This window comes from Mus musculus, chromosome 19, assembly GCF_000001635.26.
Source record: "Mus musculus strain C57BL/6J chromosome 19, GRCm38.p6 C57BL/6J".
Classification (NCBI taxonomy): domain Eukaryota; kingdom Metazoa; phylum Chordata; class Mammalia; order Rodentia; family Muridae; genus Mus; species Mus musculus.
In genome coordinates, this window is record NC_000085.6 from 15,319,183 (window position 1) to 15,341,216 (window position 22,034).

The window sequence follows — 22,034 nt, forward strand, 5'->3', positions numbered from 1 at the left end:
CCTGCCTCTGCCTCCCAAGTGCTGGAATTAAAGACGTGCACCACCACACCTGGCTGTGTTTATGTTTTTATCCACACTTGATATTAATCTAATTTCATTTATTCATTTTTTATTTCGTCTATTTTTTTTCTTTGTATACATCTCATGTTCTTTTTTCATTTTACTATATGTTTAAATAGTATTTTGAAATTGTTTTTTTATACTTCAAAAAATCCCTTGGTACTTTATTTTAAACTTATGAATTTTTTCACATGCTTTTCTGACTATGAGGTAATTTTTTCCTCTTTTCTCACTTTTATGTCTTCTTTCTGTATCTCCCCATAAAATTCCTCTTTTTTTCCCCTTTTCTTTAAGTGCTTATTGACCATTTAAGAGTCCTCTGTTGAGAATTCTCTGTTTCGCTCTGTAACCCATTTTTAATTGGATTTTTGGGTTGTTGGAGTCTACATTCTTGAGTTCTTCATATATTTTGGATATTAGCCCTCTGTCAGATTGAAGGATAGTGAAGATCCTTTGCCAGGCCTTTTGTCTTATTGACAGTGTTCTTTGCCTTACAGAGTCAAATTGAGAACTCAGAAATAAACAATGTTCTTTGCCTTTCATTTTCATGAGGTTCTGTTTATCAATTGTTGATCTTAGAGACTGAGACATTGGTGTTTTGTTCAGGAAGTTGTCTCCTGTATCACTGAGTTCAAAGGTTTTCTCAACTTTCTGTTCTATTTGACTTATGTATCTGTTTTTATGTTGAGTTCTTTGATCCACTTGGACTTGAGTTTTGTACAGGGTGATAGATAGATATGGGACTATCTATCTATAGTTGCAATCTTGTACATGCAGGCATCCAGTTAGATCAGCACAATTTGTTGAAGATGCTTTCTCTTTTCTAATGTATGGTTTTGGCTTGTCAAAAATCAAGTGTCCATGTTCTCCACTGTGTTCATAGCAGCCTTATTTCTAATAGCCAGAAGCTGGAAACAACCCAGATGTCCATCAACTGAGAAATGGGTACAGAAAATGTGATTTATTTCTACTAGTCATCTATTAAAAATGAGATTGAAGAAAGGTGATCCAATGAGCAGTCCAACTTGGATCCATTACATGGGCAGACACCAAACCCTGACACTATTACTAATGCCATGCTGTGCTTGCAGACAGGAGCCTTGCATGGCTGCCCTTTAAGAGTCTCTACCAACATCTGACTGAACAGATACACATACTTACAGACAACCATTGGAGTGAGGTTCAGGACCTGTATGGAAGAGTTAGGGGAAGGACTGAAGGAACTGAAGGGGATTGGGACTCTATAGGAAGAAAAACTGTATCAATTAACCCAGTCCCCTCAGATCCCCCAGAGACTAAGCCATCAACCAAAGAGCATACATAGGTCTGGTCTATGCCCTTTGATGCATATGCAGCAGACCACTGACTTGTCTAGCCTCATTGGAAGAGAATGCAACTAATCCTGTAGAAACTGGAGGTTCCAGGGAAGGGGACCACTGGAGGCAGGGGGCAGATGGGATGGGTGGCTGAAGTGATGGTGGGTTGCTGGGAGGATCACCCTCTCAGAGGCCAAAAGGACAGGGGATTGGGTAAAGAACTCTTGGAGAGGAGATCAGGAAGAGGCACAACATTTGGAAAGGAAATAAATAAAACACATTTTAAAAAGCCAAATGTCCATAGGTAGATGAGTTTATTTCTGAGTTCTCAATTTGATTCTGCTGATCAACCTGTCTGTTCCTATACCAATACCATGGAGTTTTCATTAATACTGCTCTGTGGCCCAGCTTGAGGTCAGGAATGGTGATGCCTCCAAAAGTTCTTTTATTGTTTAGCATTGTTTTACCTATCCTGAGTTTTTGTTTTTTTTTTCATATAAAGTTTAGAATTGCTCTTTCAAGGTCTGTAAAGAATTCTGTTGGAATATTTTTTTATGCATTGAATTGCATTGAATCTGTATTTTACTCTTGGTAAGATGGTTGGAAAAATGGCTCAGCCATTAAAGGCTAGGCTCACAACCAAAAATATAAGATGATTTTAAGCGTGTGGCTGTGTCATGGAGGATTTGGTGTCCTGATTTTGCAGCAGCTTATTCTCTCCTTCTGAGTGGCTCCGAAGACTGAACCTTCCAATGTAGGCAGAACATCAAGATAATCCAAGAATGCAACCGTAGGAGATAATTAAACCAACACAACTTGTAATACAGAAGCCCAGGAAGCCCGGGAAACAAGACAGCTGGACCAGTCGAAGGAGCACAACTCCACTACTAAATTCAAACAAACTGAAACAGCCCCGCTGCTAAGAGAAGAAATCAAAAGCTCAAACATTCAAAGCCCATAAAACCCACCAAAGACCTCAAAGGAAAGACAAACAAGTAGCTCAATGAAGTAAACAAATCAGCTCAGGAGTTGGAGGAAAATGCCAACAATTTAGATGAGAAAGACACATCCTGGTTGAGACATTCAGCAAGGACAGTGGCATTTGGTAAAAGTGCAGTAAACAGAAACATGAGAAAGGAAAAAATCCATTTAAAAAAACTTGTAAAAAGAATATATTGAAGACTAGACAAAGCAGAAAGAGACAATCAGGTTTGGAGGACAAAGCTGAGAAATTTCTACACTGGCGCACAGTAAAGAAAAAAGGAAGCAAACACAATTACGTCCAGTGTGTTCTGGGATGTGCTACAGAGACCAAACCTAAGACCCCAGAGAAGAGAGGAAAGAGCTAAGACAAAGACTAAAGATACAGTATTTCAATGCAATTGCTAGGCTTGCACACATCTTTAATATCAGGTAGAGACAGAAATGTGAAGATCTGAATCCCAGGCCATCTAGTCCACAGCAAATTCCAAAGCAGCCAGGGCCAAAGAGTGGTTATGCCTCAAGTTTTCTTCAATAAAATCGGCACAGAAATCTCCCCACTTTTAGGGAAAGAAACAAATATCCAAGCATTTAAAGGCCCAAATAGACATGACCAGAAAATAACCCTTCATGACAAATTATAGTCAAGATACTGAAAGCACAAAGCAAAGAAACAATATAAAAATCTGTGAGGAAAAAATCGCCAACTTCCTTACAAATGTAAATACATCAGAATAACATTAGATCTTTCATCAGAAATCCGAAAATCTAGAAAATTCTAGAATTATGTTTCAAGCCTTTGAGATAAGGAATAACCAACTATGACCACTGTATCCAGAAAAATGTTTTTAAATTTGTTGTAGAAAAAAAGGACATTTTAGACAAGCACAAAATGGGACAGTACTCACTAACCCAGTGTTAGAAAACTAAAAGAACAACAAACACAGAAATATAAGGGGTGCTCTCAATCAACAGAGTGCAGGTAGAGACACATTTGAGGAGAGAATTAAAATGAAGGAAAGAGAACCAGCTAAGTATCATATATCATGTCTAACAACACTCAAAAACCTCTAGTGGATAATGGGAGGAATAAAAAAAGCAAGCAAGCAAGCAAACAAACAAACAAACAAAAGGACCACAATCCAATCAACCAGAAAAGTGACCAGCAAAATTATCATAATTATAAAGCCCCCCCCCCACTTAGGGAGGCCCCCAAGACCTGACACTATTACTAGTGCTATGGTGTGCTTACAAACAGGGGCCTATCCTGACTGACCTTCAAAATTCCCAACAAGCAGCTGAAAAAGTCAGATTTATTATTATTAATTAATTAATTAATTAATTGCACCCAACCAATGGACAGAAGCTGCTGACCCCTGTGGTTGAGTTAGGGAAAAGCTGGAAGAAGCTGAGGAGGAGGGCAACCCTATAGGAAGACCAGCAGTCTCAACTAACCTGGGATATCTCAGACACTGAGCCACCAACCAGGCAGCATATACTAGCTGATATGGGGCCCTCAAGACATATACAGCAGAGGACTGATGGGTTTAGACTCAGTCAGAGAAGATGCAACTAACCTTCAAGAGACTTGAGACCCCAGGGAGTGGGGAGGTCTGGTAGGGTAGGGCTGGGGACATCCTCTTAAAGTTAGGGGGGCAGGAGGTTGTGGGATGTGGAACAATCGGAGGGCAGACTCAAAGGGAGATAAAGTCTGAACTGTAAGAAAAATTAAAGAATAAATTTTAAAAAACATAAAAATATAAATTCCCCCTTAATAATCTTAGATATAAACAGGTTTAATGGTTAAATTAAAATATGCAGCTAACTGGATTAAAAGTAAGATCTAGATCTTGAAAGATGGTTCAGCAGATAAAAGGCTCATGCCACTCAAACCTTGCGACCTGAGTTCTATCCCCAAAACCCACATATATTTGGAAGGATAGACTCAACTACACGGGGGTTTGCATGGCATGCATGGATTCTCTCTCTCTCTCTCTCTCTCTCTCTCTCTCTCTCTCTCTCTCTCTCTCTCTCTCTCACACACACACACACACACACACACACACTTAAAAGTACTTGTAGTCTCTAAGAAACATAGCTCACTAACAGTAGATTAAGGTCAAATTTTCAAGCAAATCAAATGGAAACTATACTAGTATATGATAAAGTAAACTTCAAACTAAAATTAGTTAGAAAACAGAGAAGAACACTTCAATTACAATAAGGAATAACAAGCAGATGGGAAGGAATGGTGTGTATCAAATATCGGGGCTCCTAATTTCACAAAATTAACACAAGTGGCTATAATAGGCCATGAATTTGAGAGGGAAATGAACAGGAGAGAGGAAAGGGAGTGGTCAAGGGAGGAAAGGAATGAGGGGAATGACATAATTATATTCTAATTTCAAAAACTGAAAATAATAACTTTCAAAAAGTCTTCCACAACATATGCGTCACTATTGAACAGGCAAGTGACGCGAAAGACATTCTGTGATCTCCCCCATCTGAAGGAAAGAATCTCCAGAGACCGCCCCACCTGGGGATCCATCCCATACACAGTCATCAAACTCACACACTACTGTGGATGCCAACAAGTGCTTGCTGACAGGACCCTGATATAGCTGTCTCCTGAGAGGCTCTGCCAGTGCCTGACATATTCAGGGGTGGATGCTCTCAGCCAACAACTGGACTGAGGACAAGGTCCCCAGTGGAGGAGCTAGAGAAAGGACTGAAGGAGCTGAAGGAGCTTGTAGCCTCATAGGAGGAACAATAATATGAACCAACCAATACTTCCAGAGATTCCAGGGACTAAATCACCAAAGAGTTGCATATGTAGTAGAGGATGGCCTTGCAGGACATCAATGGGAGGAGAGGCCCTTTGCTCAATGCCCTAGTGTAGTGGAATCCCAAGACAGGGAATTGGGATTTGGTGGGTTGGTGAGCAGAGAGATAGGGTGTGGGAGAGGAGGTTTTCAGAGGGGAAACCAGGAAAGGGGATGTCATTTGAAATGTAAATAAAGAATATATCTAATAAAAAAAGAAAATGTAGTCAATGTTAACTTTATCTAACTATATCTAATATTGCATGATTTCCTAGTTAGCTACTGCAAGGAAATAGCTAATGCAGGGTTAAGTTGACAAAGAAAAGGACATAGTTTGGGAAGCTTGCTAATGTCGTCCTGGAGTCAGTCCAGTGCTGGTGAAGGCCTTCTGGTGGCATCCCAAGGCAACATGGCAAGAAATGGGAACAGGCACTGTGTCTGTGTCCATGCCTGGTTTCTATCCCTGTTACAGAGTCACCAGAATTGAATCACAGCTCTCCATGCCAATGGCCTTATCTAAACCTAATTATTTTCCGAGGACTGCAACTCTAAACACTGGTTGGATTCAGTTTTCAGATTTTTGATATCATTAACATAATAATTTGGAAATGAGTTTGGGTTGCTAATGAGCAATGGAAGCCTTATAGGATTACTAAAAGTCTAAATTATGTTAATTAGTCAAGGAAAAACTCAGCACTTATTAAGTATTTGCTTATACTTATTCTGATTATCACTACTGTAACTCCTAAGACATTCATTCACAGGACCTGCTGGTCCCCATCCCTACTCAACTAGGCTGCTGGCTACCAACAGTAACAACAGCATGATATCTGCAGAATCGGCATGCAAAGGGGTGCACTAAAACAAAATAAACAGATTTACACACCATCAGAAACATCTCCACTCCTTTACTGTGTTCATTCAAGTCTGTGTGGGCACATATATAATGACAAGTACCAGAACTGTGGGAGGTTCTAGACCTGTAAGAGGACTGTTTGATTCTTTGTAAATAGACATGGGACTGGGTTGGGGATAGGGATTTTGATGTGCCTCGTAATCCTCTCAACTGCTGATGCATAAATGCATAAACTCACACCGAGTCATAATACATTTGAGAGGCTCTGGTAATTGTCTAAGAAGGGAAATAAATAGGCTTGGGAATAAATCTGGTTTTTAAATAATTTAGTTACATAAGCTTTTAATGGATTATATTTTTATAAGGACTAATACTTGTAAAATTTTTGCTTTTAGCAAATTATGCATCATTTGAACACACAGGCTGATGCTTAATAAGAATTAGAATTATATTTTGCTTGTTATATAAGTAAGTATCTTGTTACATGCCTGTTTAATGCTTGCAAAGCATTCCAAACAATCTCTTTAGAATAAGAGTCTAATTACACATTTATCATTAAAATTACAGTGAGCTAATTGCCTTGGAGATATCTTTATCTCTCTTGCAGCTTGCTTAATCCTAATGCATGTTTTCAATAATCATTTGTTATTTAATTAACTAATTAACAAACAATACCTGTCCTATGGAAAATCCTAAATTAAACACTTGAGATGCTTTAATTGAATGCTCAATAACCCAATACAGCCCTTAATATTAGACCTTTAAATATTGCAAAGATTCTATTGAATCACACATTACTTTGCTCCTGTTATCTTTGGGGCTTAATTGGTAGGGGAGGAAAGGGCACTTGATAATACACAAGGGATATCCAGCACAGCAAGGTTCTGATGAAACAGAAAATACCCATTAATAGCTGTTGAGGGAAAGCAGGCCAGCCATACAGCCAGCAACAGAAGCAGGCCATTCATTTAGAGTATCAATGTCTTTGTTCCCTAGAATTAAGAAGCATAGTTTGGATGATAATCAGAAACAGGGCCCCAAATTAGCAGTCTGTGACAAAAAGCAGACATCTATGATGTCCTGGTCCCCACCCCACACTGTACTCAGTATGGCTCTGAGCATATCTGGTGCATGGTATTTCCTCCTGTGGCATACAACCATTTGATGACAGACTCAGATATTCCTTTGTATCGTGATGTCTCATGTTTACTTTTCTTGAGTTCATCCCTTCCAGTTTAGCATGGGAAGTGCTGCTGAGGATACCCAACAGTACAGTTCTAATTACTAGCATCCTCCTGATGCCCCCTACACTTCCTGATCATTTCCTCTCACCTCCTTGATGTTTGCAGCTTTCAGTATCATCTTTCCTTCCTACCAACATCCTCGCATCGCTGGCCTTCTGTACCTGTGCCTCTCAATCTACAAATGTTATGGTTTTACCTGGTTACAGTCATCTACTTTGATCATTATTTGTCACTTTTTCTCAATGTCCCATGAACTCTTCAAGGGTACATCCTTCAAAGAATTATCTTCTGTTGAAATCTGTACTGAAACCTAAAGCCATCCTTTTCTCTGTCACCCCTATCTCCTCTATTTTACAAATATACAATAATTATAATTACATGCCCATCTTCTACCTTAAACTATAGAAATCAGAATTAAATACTTCGAAGAACAGACTGAAGTTTAGTAAATACAGTTTCAAATTCCTGCTTTACCATACACAAGCATTTGAACTTATACTTAAATATTTAATTTCTTCTTTCGTCAATTTCCACATCAGTAAAATGGGAAGAGTAATTGCATTTCATTCATAAGTTTATTCTGAGACTTGTGTTATATACCATATATACAGTACAAATAAACAGTGTCTCAGTCTCACATATGGAAAATTCCAAAGTCATTGCAAGTTTATTTTAATATCATTACATATCTTTATTATTGCATATGTTTTTGTGTCTAATACAGTTTATGACTGATGTGAAAATTTCTTCCGTAAGGGAAACATGAACATATCTACCACTTCCTCCTAAGTTCCTAACAATACCCTGATGTACACGCCCACCAAAATACACTCTAGGAAACCAAGGAGTTCATCAGGCTCCCTTCAGTGTAACGGGTGAGTGGTTATGGGCAGGAGTGTGGGCAACTTTAGATCAGCCACACAGGAAGGTCTTCACTCAGCATGGATTATGATTCTTCTGTTGAAACTTAAATGGAACCCCTCCCCCTAGTTGATCTCACACCCACCCTCTAACTCTTCTCTGAAAGCCTCTGAAAGTCAGAATTTCATACAACTGGATGGGAGGAGTGTTTGACTACTTGGGTTGAGGGTTTTAAGACCTTCCCACCCACTCTCCCGAGAAGGAAGACCAACAGTCAGCAAGCCCAGCTATGGTGATACTCTGCAATGATTATGCCTATTCTGATAAAGGTGGTGGCAGTTTTGCCTAGTGCATTGTTCCATACGTTAATGGCACAGTGTGTATGTGTGGGTTTAGTTAATGTTGCTATAAATTTATTTTCTGAATTATTATAGAAATCAATCACTGAAGTTATGTATTAAAACAGGAGATAAAACTTCGGCAGGAGTACAGAACTTTTTTACATATTTAAAATTACACCCTGTAGAGGAATGGAATCAGAGCACATGATGGGAGGTACATGATTAGAGAGCAAAGCAATATGATAGAAAGGTCAATTTAACATTGTAATTTTCTAATGATCATATGTAAAATTTAATGAGTTTCCTTTTATTTTATGCATTTAGGAGATAATAATAACGTTCGTAAGGGTGCTATAGTGTTTTAGGGCAGGATTATATGACAACAGATAAAGTGTCTATGAATTTTTGGCTCTGTTAAAAGTTTCATTTATGTGGTTGGTCAATATTCTGTGACGTATAGCATGCATTCATTTACCATCATATTGTTAAATGCCTAGTCTTTTAAGTTATCTCCATGGTGTCAGTGAATGACACTTGAATTATTCGCATTATTTGTGGACCAGGAGTCCTTGAGAGAAGTCTAAGCTGTGTGGCTTCGTCAGGCAAGTACAAGAAATGGCACACATGACTTTAGGCCTGTCTTCTTTGCAAACCATTCTCAGTGTTTTCACGTTTAGATGCTGATGCATGCAATCTTGAGTTCTTTCCCCAGGAATGAAGACACAGATTCTCTTAAGTTTGGGACAATAACTTCATAAACTGTGCCATGTTTTCAATGAGTCACTTGGAAATATTAGTTAGGAAATAATGCACAGGCTATGAAAATCACCGGCCCACTTCAACAGCCTCAGAGCAGATAGAGTTGGAGGAAGACGATCCATGAAGGGCTCCCTCTGGGATGTACCATGTCCTAACCCGAGCCATTCTCCTCTAAAAGCCATCGCTCTTCAAAAGGAACAAACCGCCATCTCCTTCCTTCCCAGTGGCTCAAATACACATGTCTAAAAGCAAGAGCTGCACGGACTGCCGGAACTTGTTCAAACTACTGTTAGGCTGCAGAGGTTTCCTGCCATTCATTGTTCATAATCTACCTGTCAGGGACTGTGAAAGACATTACACTTCCAACCAAAGGATTTTCTTTTGCTTGTGTTTAGAATGATTTCTCCTGGTTTCAATAATGTTTTTGTTAAACCACACAAGGTGAGAAATAATAATAGGATATTGCTTAATTGAATATGTCACTGTGGCAGGAGGCACAAAGCTCCATTCTCACACACGCTTGCTGGCCACCCTGATGGATTGATTGCCTTCATTATGTTTGTAGTCTGCATTTCTTTTGCCCGCTCCACCCTCTTCCCAACCCAGCTCCACGGTGCTGTTGAAGTCTTGTGCTTCAAATCACCCAGGAATTCACCATTCTTTAGCACTGTCACACTTGAATTGTGGCTACTATTTCAAATGCCAAGAGACTGAGTGGAGTTCTGAAAAGTTACATTGAAAGACATTTAAAAAAATAATTTAGCTTAAGGATCACAGTCTTTTCACCAACGTAGTAATTAAATCATTATGGTTACTGGACTCGGGCTGCTGTAATCACCTATACCTTCTAAACTACTTTCCCGTACAATCTGTCACCAAAGTCAGATTTCACTAAGTGAAAACTAATACCAGAAAATAGGAGAAAAGGTCATTAAATAAAACTCATAGTCCACTAACATTAGCCCTGCAGAAAATGACGAGGCAGGAAATGTAGGCAGGCACCCATGTAATTATCATTGCCAAGAGGTTTGTCCAAACATTTTTTTCCTATTCAACTGGGAAAGGCATACTAACTTGTGCTCTAGGGGCATCTAATTTCTCAGGGCAGCTCAGCTGGAAAGAGCTTTCTTTGCTTATCATTTAAATCCTTCATTTGCGTTAAGAGCAATATTTATATGCAGTGCATTTCTTGCCATAGTACCGTTTCCATCTCCCAATCCTCGATCCCTACACCCTTTGTATGGATACCTCTGTTCTGTTTTATAGGAAACTTTGCCTGGGAAACATGCTTATTATCCTGGTGAATGTTTTGCTCTTTCATTCCAGGGCTGCAGCCTCCTAATAAAGTGAAGTTCTATGCTTCTAGGTAACAGATAGCACAGAAGTAAGGTAAGATAAGCCTAGAACTTGGTCCTCAGGAACAGCGGACATGCACACAGACCTCCAACTCTGGACTGCTTTTCACAAGCAATCTCCTTACAGTTCTGGCCCAAGAAAGAGGGAAGCTGAACGCTGGTTCCAGAGTGTGTGGCATGTTTGAGATTTCCAATTTTGCTTAAATGGTTCAAGAAGCCAGGCAAGGGTGGTGCCCATCTCTAGTCCATTTCCTGGACAGATAATGGCAGGAAGAAATGACTTTGAGTGTACAAGCAAGTGGTTCTCAACACTTGATGAGTACAGGAGTCATGTGCGAGTCTGGAAAGTCTGCTGTAGGGCCTGACACTTTACCTTTCTAACACATTCCCTGTTGGTATTTTGCTGCTAATCCCTAGACCGTACTTGGCTTAGCAAAAGTGCAGCTTATCTTTTTGAATGAAGAGAGACCTTTGGAGGTGACTACAGGAAGGTTTGTCTGGAAATATCATGCATTGGCCCTGTGAGCATGCAAAATCTTCAGTCCATGATGCCAAACAAGGTGTGGGCTGGTTGAGCTGGGAATCAAGCCAGCCACCATGTCCAACAGGCGTTTCACTCTTTGCCAGCAAGTTCCTTGGCAGAAATGGGAAATGCACATGTTCGGCCAAAATTTCACATTTTCCTCTGTATTTTTTTGTCCCAGTGAATTCAGTATAAGCATTCTTTAATGTGCTCATTGATAATTCAGTACTTTTAAATTAGTTGTTGTATAAAGAACCTATAGCAAGGCTCCAGGCAGGCAGACAGGTAGGCTGACTGCAGATCTTTACCTCTCCTTTAGCTCCTCTGACCCCACCCCCGCCCGCCCGCCCCCTCTTAGCTCCAGTTCTGTAGCAGACCACTTGCTCCATCCTCCCTTCCTGCCCTGCCCTCATTTCCAAAAACTCTCTCTGATCTTCCAGTCCAAACTCCCCTCACAACACTATTCACTGCTTTATCCCAGATCTCAAATCCAGCTAAGGCACTCACTGGGAACCCATAGGCTGTTTGGACCAGGCAAACAAGGTAGGCTAATTGCAAATCTTTACCTATCCTTCTCCTCTAAATCCAGTTCCCCAGTCTCATTCCTACCTCAGTAGCAGAGCACCTGCTGTATTCTCCTCAGCACCACCATGAGTCCAAGAACATATCAAAAGACCATGGACCATGGTCAAGTAGGATTTATCCCAGAGATGCAGGGATGGTTCACTACATAGATAAATCAATAAATGTAATTCACCATATAAAATAACCTGAAAGACAAAACCCACAGGATGATTTCACTAGATACAAAGAGGACCTTAGACAAAATCTAACATGCCTTATGATAAAAGTTCAGGAGAGGTTAGTGATACGAGGGATATACCTAAGCATAAAAAAGGCAGTTCACAGCAAACATATAGCCATCAACTTAAACAGAAAGAAATTCAAAGCCATTCCTCTAAAATCAGAAGCAAGAAAAGGCTTTCCACTTTATATCTATTCAATATACTGCTTAATACCTTAGCTAGAGCAATAAGTCAACCAAAGGAGATAAAAACTGGGAAGGAGGGAGTCAAAATATCTTTATTGCATATAATAGTATACATAAGTGACCCTAAAGATTGGAAACTTGTACAGCTGATGAACACTTTCAGCAAAGTATCTGGCTATAAAATTAACACACACACACTCACACACACACACACACACACACACACACACACACACACACACACACACACAAAACAGTAGCCCTCCTATATACAAATGAAAACCCATCTAAGAAAGAAATCAGGGAAATATCACCATTCACAATAGCCTCAAATAGTAAAAAAATGTCTTGGAGGTGACTCTGAGTAAGCAGTGAAAGAACTGTATACTAAAAGCTTCAAGTCTTTGAAGAAAGAAGTTGAAGAAGATATCAGAATATGAAAAAAATCTCCCATGCTCATGAATTAGTAGGATTGATATAGTAAAAATGGCCATCCAGTCATACAGATTCAATGAAATCCTTATCAAAATTCCCTGCACAATTCTTCACAGATATTGACAGGACAATTCTCAACTTCATATGGAAAACCAAAAAACACAGGATAGCTAAAACAATTCTGAATAATAAAAGAACTGTGAAAGTTATCACTACTCTCAATTTCAAGTTGTAACACAGAGCTATAGTTAAAAAGAAAACAAACAAAAATTAGCTTAGCATTGGGATAAAAATAGATATATTAATCAATGGAATTGAAATGAACCAGACATAAATCCACACACCTATGAATATCCAATAAAGAAGCCAGAAACATACACAGGGGAAAAAACAAAAACAAAAAACAAAACCAACAAACAACAACAATAACAAAACCATGTCTTTATCAAATGGTACTAGTCAAAATGAAAAGAATCCAAATTGATCCATACTTGTCACTTTGTATAAAACTCAACTCCAAATGGATCAAATGGACCAAAACCTCAGCAGAAAGCCAGAAACAATGAACCTGATAGAAAAGAAACTGTGAAATAACCGGGAACGTATTGATTAGAAGACTATTAGCATAGACACAAAGACAAACAATTAATCAATGGGACCTTATGACACTGAAAATGTGCTGCGCAGAAATGGTCATCATCATTCTGATAAAGTGGCAGGATACAGACTGGAAAGGATATTTACCAACTACACATATAATAGAAGGATGATACCTAAAATATATAAAGAATTTAAGCAGATATCAAGCAAACAAAAGCATAATTATATATATATATATAATAATATAAGATATAAGCACAGAATTCTCAGAAGAGGAACTCAAATGTCTGAAAAACAAAGAATTATTCGGCATTTCTAATTCTCAGAGAAATGCAAATTAAAAGTACTTCAAGATTCAATCTTATACCTGTCAAGATTGCTAAGATCAATAAAACAAAAGACAGCTCTCAATCACTGCGAGTGCAAGTGGGAACGTGTACAGTCACTATGGAAACCTGTGGTGGTTCCTCAGGAAGATGAGAACCCATCTACCTCAAGAACCAACTATAGCACCCTTGGGCATATACGTAAAGAAAACTTCACCTTACCACAGAGACACTTGCTCATCCATGTTCACTGCTGCTGTATTCATAATAGCCAGAAATTGAAAACAACCTAGATGTCCTTTAACAGACAGAAGAATGAATAAAGAAAATGTGGTGTACTTATACAACGGAATATAATTCAGCTTTTAAAATTAACAACAACATGAAATTTGCAGGTAAATGGATGGAACTAGGAAAAAAAAAAAGCATCTTGAGTGTGGCATCCCAGACCCAGGTAGAGAAATATGGTGTTATTCACTTGTAAGTGAATATTATCTAAGTATCTAAGTCAATGGTAACCATGCTGCAATCCATATAACCATGAACATTAGTTATATGATGTAAGATTCTAGTGGGGGCAGACAGGTCTTGTTAGAAAAGGAAATAGAATGGATAGTTATGGATGAATGGAAGGGATGGAATGGGAGGCTCAAGTCGGGGAGGGGAAGAGGAGAGGGTGATAAGTGAGGAAATATAGCCAGAGACAGCTAAATTTAAGGACCATTTGAAGAGTGGTATGGAAACCTAATACAGGAGAACTTTCCTAAAATATATACACACATGAATATGATCTAAATGAAATATCCAAATAGGAAAAACAGATTCCTAACTGGTCATTTGTCACCAAAGAAAGCTTCCTGTGCTGAGATTGGGTTATTGGCCAAAGGATCTCATGAGAATCGCTAAACAACTCAGGCTATTGCCAAGACTATAGGTTGCTCTCCACAAACTGGCAGCAAAGGCCCAATCCTGAAGACAACAACTATACAACTCACTGAACAGAAAAAGTCAAGCTGTGCCTACATAGATCCTTCACTCTTGTGTACTAGTGTCTTTAGGACAGGAAGATGCTCTGCAGGCTACCAAAGCAAAAGCATAAACACCAAGCCAGCCACTAACTTTTCCATCTACCATGGTGTCCTGCCTGCAGAATATATTAGGCCAATGGGAATACAAAGGTGTAGGAGTAACCAAACAATATGTGACTTGACTTAAGGCTCATTCCATGAAATACAGCAGCTTGGGTGATCAAGAATCTGAGACTAAATAGCCCAGGGACCCAAGATAAAACAAAAATACTACTCTTTTCATACAACAAAGTAGCAATAAAATGACTCTTAGTGATATTATGCTATACTCATAGATCAAGGCCTTTCTCAGGCATCATCAGAGAAACTTCTTCCTGCAGCCAATGGGATCAAATACAGAGAACTATAGCCAGACATTTTTCAGAGACTGAAACCTTGGCACATATTCCTAAACAGGATGTCTCCATCATAGTCCTCCACTTAGGGTTTCAGGAAGCCCATGGAAAAGAAGCAGAAAATGTGTAAGAGCCAAGAACAAGAGACCTTCTAAATCATCATAATCAAAGCCCATGTGCATTCACAGAGACAGAAGCAGCATGCACAGGACAAGGGTCTCCATCAGATCCTCTGAGTATATATGATAGCTTCCAGTTTGCTGTCTTTATGGGATTCCTGTCTGTGTGAACAAGTGGGTCCCTGTTTCTTGTGCCCTCTCCTGGGCTCCTTTCTGTCTGTCTGCTTGTTATGTTCAATTCTTATGTATTAGAATATATTATATTAATTATATTATATCTATTATACTATTAACTTAGAAGCCTGTTCGTTTATTAATGAGCACAGAAATGGAGTGGGTCTAGTTAAGAAGGGAGGTGGGAAGGAACTGGGGTAGTAGAGGGAGAGTAAACTGTAATCAGGATATACTGTGTGAGGAAAAAAAATGTATTTTCAATAAAGGTGAAAAAAGATAGTGGTTGATAATACATTTTTGTAAGAAGATTATAGTTATGAGGAAAAGAAATCTATCCCTGTGGTGGTTTGAGTGAGATGTCACCTATAATTTTATGTGTTTAAACTTAACCCCCAGCTTGTGGTAGCATTTGGGTACATTTAGGAGGTGTGGCCTTGCTAGAGGAAGTATTCATTAACATCGACCTTGGAGAGCTTAAGGCTTTGACCTACTCTCAGTTTGTCCTGGACGTTTGTGGCTCAAGATTGAATCCTCACCTTCCTGTTCGTGCCACCATGTCTTTGTTCTGTCATCATGGACTCTAACCTTCTGGAACTGTAAGCCCCAATAAACTCTTTCTTCTAGAGAGCAAAGAAGAGAAGAAGCTCATAGGATGGCACTTTTTATTTTTTACACCACCAATCATCTAACCAAATATTTCTAGTGTTAATGGTTTGTTTAATGATTGGGCACTAGGTAAGAAAATACAAATAACAAATACATTCAATGTTTTCATTAACATTTTTATTTTATCAAATTAATGAAAAACCATAAAATTTTTCAAAAAATATACACACCATGTTGAGTTGTATTATGAGAGAAGTTGTTGACATTACGTGCACTGATAGTCTTCAAGCAAAAATATTTTTTAGATGGCACCTTTTGCCTTCCAAAGAAAATGTAATCCATTAGTTATAATGACACCACAACAAGTATTTGCTCAAATATTCTTATAAAAAACAACAGGTCTGGGAGCACTGTGTTGCATTATTATATCATGCAGTGTTGTATGGAATGACTCAGTTTTGTCAAGTCCATCACAATGTTGAACTATTGACAAAAGTAACATTCCATTCGTTGACTACAGACTTACCTTAGGAAGGTAATTGATAGCGATCTCTGGTTCAGTGAGCGATGACATCTCCAGGTATTTTGACTAGAAAAGGATCGGTTTTGTTTGGTTGGTTGGTTTTTAGTTTGATATTCTATAGAAAAATAAGAGAAAAGGTTCTTATGCCAACGTCAGCTCATTACAAAAGTGCATAACTATGTCTGAGGATGGAGATCTTGTGAGAGATGGGGGCAATGAAGATCCAGAAAGTAAAGTTTCATGGATGGAAAATTCTAATACTTTTATAAGGACTGTCGTATGTTTCACTATGGTTTCCAAATAATCTTATTATATCCTATTTTAAGGTATGCAAGTATTAAATCATAAGTTTTTTGAAAATTTATTCTAAGACAGGGTATTTTAATTTAGCATGTCTATATAAAACACACGTGAAACCCTTCATATTGACTAAAATCTAAGTATGAACATGAATCAGTTAGGTACACGGGACTGATATCTGATAAGGATATTCTCTAACTCTAAACTAAGTAAGGTTAAAGGAAATGTTGTTGATTATGTGTGTTTTGTTTCGTTCTGTGTTAATTTTGCTATTTTCTTATTCCTGAGTCTGATTATGTCACACCATCATTTTTAAATTACAGGGAAAATAACTTTTGATTAGTAGCATGAATAATTTATCTGAAACATATACATTGCACTTAAGTCAGTGGCTCAATGGTAGAGCTTGTCTAGCATGCTGTGGGCTACTGAAGTTGAATCTACTGTACTGCAGAACCGCTGCCTGTGCCCTGGACTACTCACCACCTGATCCTGCCTGCCCTTGGGAGTTGGAGGTGAGGTGGCACAGGGTCACCAACACAGACTCCAGGAGCGGGTGAGAAACATAGCAGCAAGCTCCTCATCTTCTAAGAGAACCCCAATGTGGGACTGTGTACATCAAGTTGTCCTATGGGCATATTTGTGAAAGAGTTTTTGATTGCTTTAACTGTTGTAGAAAGACCTCCTGCCCCAATGTGAATGACACCTTTCTGGTAGCAGCCCAAATTGAAAAAAAAAAAAAAAAAAGGGAGAAGCAAAGATTTTTGTTGCTTTGCTCAGCTGGCTTCACTCTTGCTGATAAATTTATCCACCCTATTGCTGCTATTGCAGATTCTTATAGGCTTTTTGAAAGTGCTCTTTGGGATTCCAGCAAAAACTGAATGAACCCCAGCTGTTCTCCAGGAGTCGTCTATGCCTTCAGCACCAGGCTGGGAGTACTGATGCACCTAGCTTCATGGACTGAGCAATTTCCTGGGTCTCAAACTCTTTTGGTTAGAGACAACTATTGTTGCACTGTCCCAATTGTATTGTGTAAGCTAATCTGAGAAACAGAATATATATATGTATATACATGTATACACATATATACAAATATATATATGTGTGTATATATATACAAATATATATATATATATATATATATATATCCTATAAGTCAAGTTCATCTAAAAGCCCTAATAGAGAAAAGATGGCAGCAGGTTGATTTCTTGGGTGCTTTTAATAGATAAATAAAAGCTGCTTTTGTGGAATGCTTACTGTCAGGACTCTCTAAAGCAAGAATAAATGCTATCCTATTTTTCAGGTGCTAAAAGTGCAAGAAGTACCCCCAAGGTGGAGTGCCCCAGCAATGTAGAGGTCAGATCTTGAATATACTGGCTCCAACATTTCCTGTTTAGTACTAGGTTTCTCTAGAGTCTCCTGAGTTCTTGAACTAGATTTGCGTCTCTATTCCACAAGATCTAATTACCGTGTCCTGGCCATAGGGAAGGGGTTAATTGACCTATGGATCTTTGCAAAAGATCAATGGAAGATGTTAATTAAAAATTCTCAAACACATTATATCTGTAAATATTCAATATTTTGTCAGTTTATAACCACCGATTGGTACATACTGACTAAGACAAGCCACTTCCTTCTAGAATTGGTTGAAAGCCATGTAGGAAAGTTTAACAGGAGAAGCCAGGTTTCAGGTTTGGAAGAAAGGATTATGGCAGGAACATTGTACTCAAATACGAGTTCTGCTACTCACTAGCTACATGACCTAAAGTAGTAACTTAACCTCTTTAACCTCAGTCTCTATACTGTAAATCATATGTAATCATATGTAATTATATGTAATCATAACATAGTCCTGGTGGGAAAATTGAAATAAAAATTAGAATTAACTAGACTTGTAAAACATTTAAATGAATCTTCAGTAAGCAATCATTTTAAACACAAATGTTGTGCCTTATTAATCATCTTCATTGACAACATCCTGATACCACGATACTCAATTTTCCATTACTCTGGTAAATTATTATCCATCTACAAAATCTGAATTTGATGATGGTCTAAGCAACTCAATCATTTTACACAATAAAACAGAGCTTGTAGTTATTGTTTTAAAACTAAAATTCAAACAAACAAATTATGCCTAATTTCATATTATGCCTAATGTCATTGAAGAACAAATCTAAGGTGAAGAGATCCATCAGGCCATAGTGGGATATGTAGGAAGACTGATGAAGGGTCTTCCTAACCTCACTCACAACTCCCTCTAGCTATGGCACCCCCTGTTCAAGCACCATCTTGGAGGCCTTCCCTGCTCCTTGCCCTCAACTTGCCCTCTAAATCCAAATAAGGATGTGAATTTAATACAATATTGTATTTGGACTAGAAGCTATTTACATTCTTTTTATTTTATTTCATGTAGACGGGTGTGTTACTTATGTGTATGACTGTGTACCACGTAGACACATGAGTATACAGTGCCCACAGACACAACAGGATGGCATTACATTCCCTGAATCTGGTGTGAGCCCTACATGGGTCCTAGGAATTGAACCTGGGTTCTCTGTAAGAGCAGTCAGTGTTCTTAAGCACTGAGCCAAATCTCCAGCCCTTCTTTATTTCCTTGAGGACGCATCTAGGTTTCAACCCTACTCCCTCTCCTTTCCTCACCTGTTTCCCCTGATTGCTTTGTTATTTGCCCTCCCCCTTTCCAGAATCCCCCTACTTAGACCCTAGTTATACTACATTCCTTATTTTCTTCTTTTTTCCTTCTCATTAAAAGGCTTCCTGCCTAGTTATCTAGTTCCTCCATTAACTTATTCCTCCAGTGACTCATTAAACAAATGTTTATCAAGCATCCACTGTGTGACACCTCCCATACAAGCTTGGGGAGTAAAATGGAGGTAATCATACAAGACCTCCTGAAATCTGGGCTGCCATCTTCTCCCAGGTGATGTTCTTCAGCGTGCCCAGCCATTTCTAGGTCCCCTGCTGAGGTCAGAGTGCCCTTTCACAACAACCGATTTCCTCCTGCCTTTGTCTAGTAACCTTTGACTAATTCATCAAAGGCAGAGAGATGATACCATGACAGAACTCTGGTTCCTCCTGCCGTGTTTACACAGCATTCCTGGGACTTCTTACTGCCGTCTTTATTACTGTGCCTTATTACTACTTGTCTGAGAGTTGGGACAACTTGCTATCTAGACACTGCCATCTATCTTTTGGATTTCCATCATTCCAGACTGCATTTCCTGGTTAAGATATTTAAAAAGTAGAACATAGTAGGCAATACATGCTATGTAAAAATAAATAACGGTAGGGCCTGCTCTCTCGGGGACTGACAACAGGAGCCAGGCACAGTTTCGGTATCAGCACATGCTCCCTGAACTTCTAGTTGCCTAGGAATCCTTAGGCCAAGGAACTGAAATAATGTTGCCTAATTCTCACCCAAAGCAGCCATTCTCTGAGGAGAACATGAAATTTTACAACCCGGCATGGATCATCTTATAAACCTAATGTTTATCCTATGAAGTAAGTTGGTTCGGGGAAGTGAGCAGTAATTTGCGGCCATGTCGATCCTCGACTGGCAGGCAGCCGCGGGGCTCCTTCTAGCAAAGCCAGACAACACCTATAGAAGAACCGGTGCGGGGGTTCTGAGAAACAACCAGCTTCACCCTCGTGCTAGGGGGAAATACCATTAAAATTTTAAAAGGAAACAAAATAAATTGAAAAAGTGTCCATCCTAGCTAAAGGCTCCTTTAAAAGCACCAACTGTCATTACAAAAATAAATCGCATCAGGTATTCTGGCTTGGGGCATTATTCCAGACCAGGGTGACGGATAAGCTTGGGAGGAGAAGGTAAACTGGGCCTGAAAAGGCTGGCGGGTGAAGGAGGAGGGGGCAGAGAGGGCATCATTAATTTACCTTCTTTAGAAGCGCGCGTCCTACCCTCCGGTCCCCTGGCTCTTCCCCACCCATCTCTCCGCACGCTTGGTTCAGGCTGGTCTCTTCCACAAACAATAAAAGAAGAAAAAGTCACGTATTGGTTGTTAGTACATTTGGGGGATGGTGTATGGGGATGCCAGGCAGCCTCGTAAACAGAAATTCAGAAAAGCTCCTTTTTATAAGAAGCAGAATCTACCACAGCGGGTGCACTGCTTCTGGTCAGAAGGTGTGAGTAAGGAAGGAGAAGGTCATGAGAGAGGATGCTACGAAGCTCCTAAGTACCAAGGAGGAAGGCAGAAGCCTAGGTACCCACTTGAGCTTTGTCCAGCTGCCTTGTGCCATAAAAGAGCAGCAGCCACAGTCAGTCTTCCTAGGAGCAGGCCTCTACCCAGCCTGGCATTTCTTTCTCTTCCACCTAATTCTCATTCATCATGTCATGCCCCGGATCACAGCTCCCCAAACGAAAGCACCATGGCCCTGACACCAGGATCTTAAAGAAGCTGTGCCCGGAGCGCGCCAGTGAGTGAGTGGGCGACGGAGGGTTTCGGGGCGAGGAAGGGCGCCTGGGTTCAAAAGCAGAGTCATCAAAAGTAATGAGGCAGTTCCGCCCAGCTCTGCCAGCCAGGGGAGCAGAGCGCCCTTTCAAATTGGCTGTCCCAGCTCGGCAGCTCAAATAACTGGTCACAGAGAGCTGCAAGCAAATTGCTCTGACAAGGCTGTAACTGTTGTAAGGGTTCAAGGGTGCTGGCCACTAGGTCAGCGACTGCCAATCACAGGGACCGAAAAAGCCGCTCATCGAGCCTGTGATTTCTACCTAGGCCGCAATTATCCCCGACTATTCCGGTACCTCGGCAGCTCTTCTGATTAAACCTGCCTCCCTTTTACATCTCTTTCAGAGTGCGCTTCACACACTAATTAGTTGCCTGCTCTCCACTGAGATGTCAGACCCTCCGTCAATTTATCTCTATTTCAGCCTGCTCAGAGTGACTTCCCCAGTTATCAAAATTTAATCATGCCTTCAAAAATGTTGAAAAGTGGTCATTAGAGGCAAAAGGCCACAGGATACAATATTCATTTTTCTCTATCTTCCAGCCATCCAGCTGGCATCTATAATGGATATCCTGGGGGCTGTGAGAACGCGTTGATTTATGCAACCTCGGCCGTGCTCTGACTGTGCTCCGCCAGGCTGCCTGAGAGAACAGGCTTTAACAAGGTCTGAGGTGGAGGACATTAATCACGGCAGCATTGTGTGTGGAAAGGGTGCCGTGTAGTCAAAGAACCCCCTACAGTAGGGCAGTTAGGGTTTTTTTTTTTTTCCTTACCACCTTCTCTGTGATAAAAGAGTTTGACAATTGATTAGACCTTTCTGTAACCTTGCAGTACTGCGAAATGATGAAAGAAAAGAGGGAGAGAGTGATTCTCACACTGGTGGTTTTAAATGTGCAATAACTTTACGAATCTTGACTGAAACTGGCTATCA

General features: G+C 39.7%; 1 long non-coding RNA gene across 2 annotated transcripts in view; it reads right to left on the bottom strand.

The window, feature by feature from the left end:
* Positions 1 to 21,165, bottom strand: part of Gm46645 — a 50,181-nt gene extending 29,016 nt beyond the window's left edge. Inside the window, exons 1-3 of one of the 2 annotated variants that reach the window (XR_001782640.2) lie at positions 20,868 to 21,165; positions 20,534 to 20,616; positions 16,319 to 16,430 (exon numbers count right to left, since the gene is read on the bottom strand). This is a non-coding gene — a long non-coding RNA (predicted gene, 46645). Of the gene's footprint in view, positions 1 to 16,318; positions 16,431 to 20,533 lie in introns of both variants that reach the window. The other variant, XR_001782639.2, reaches the window with a different exon arrangement.
* Positions 21,166 to 22,034: the final 869 nt, after the last annotated feature.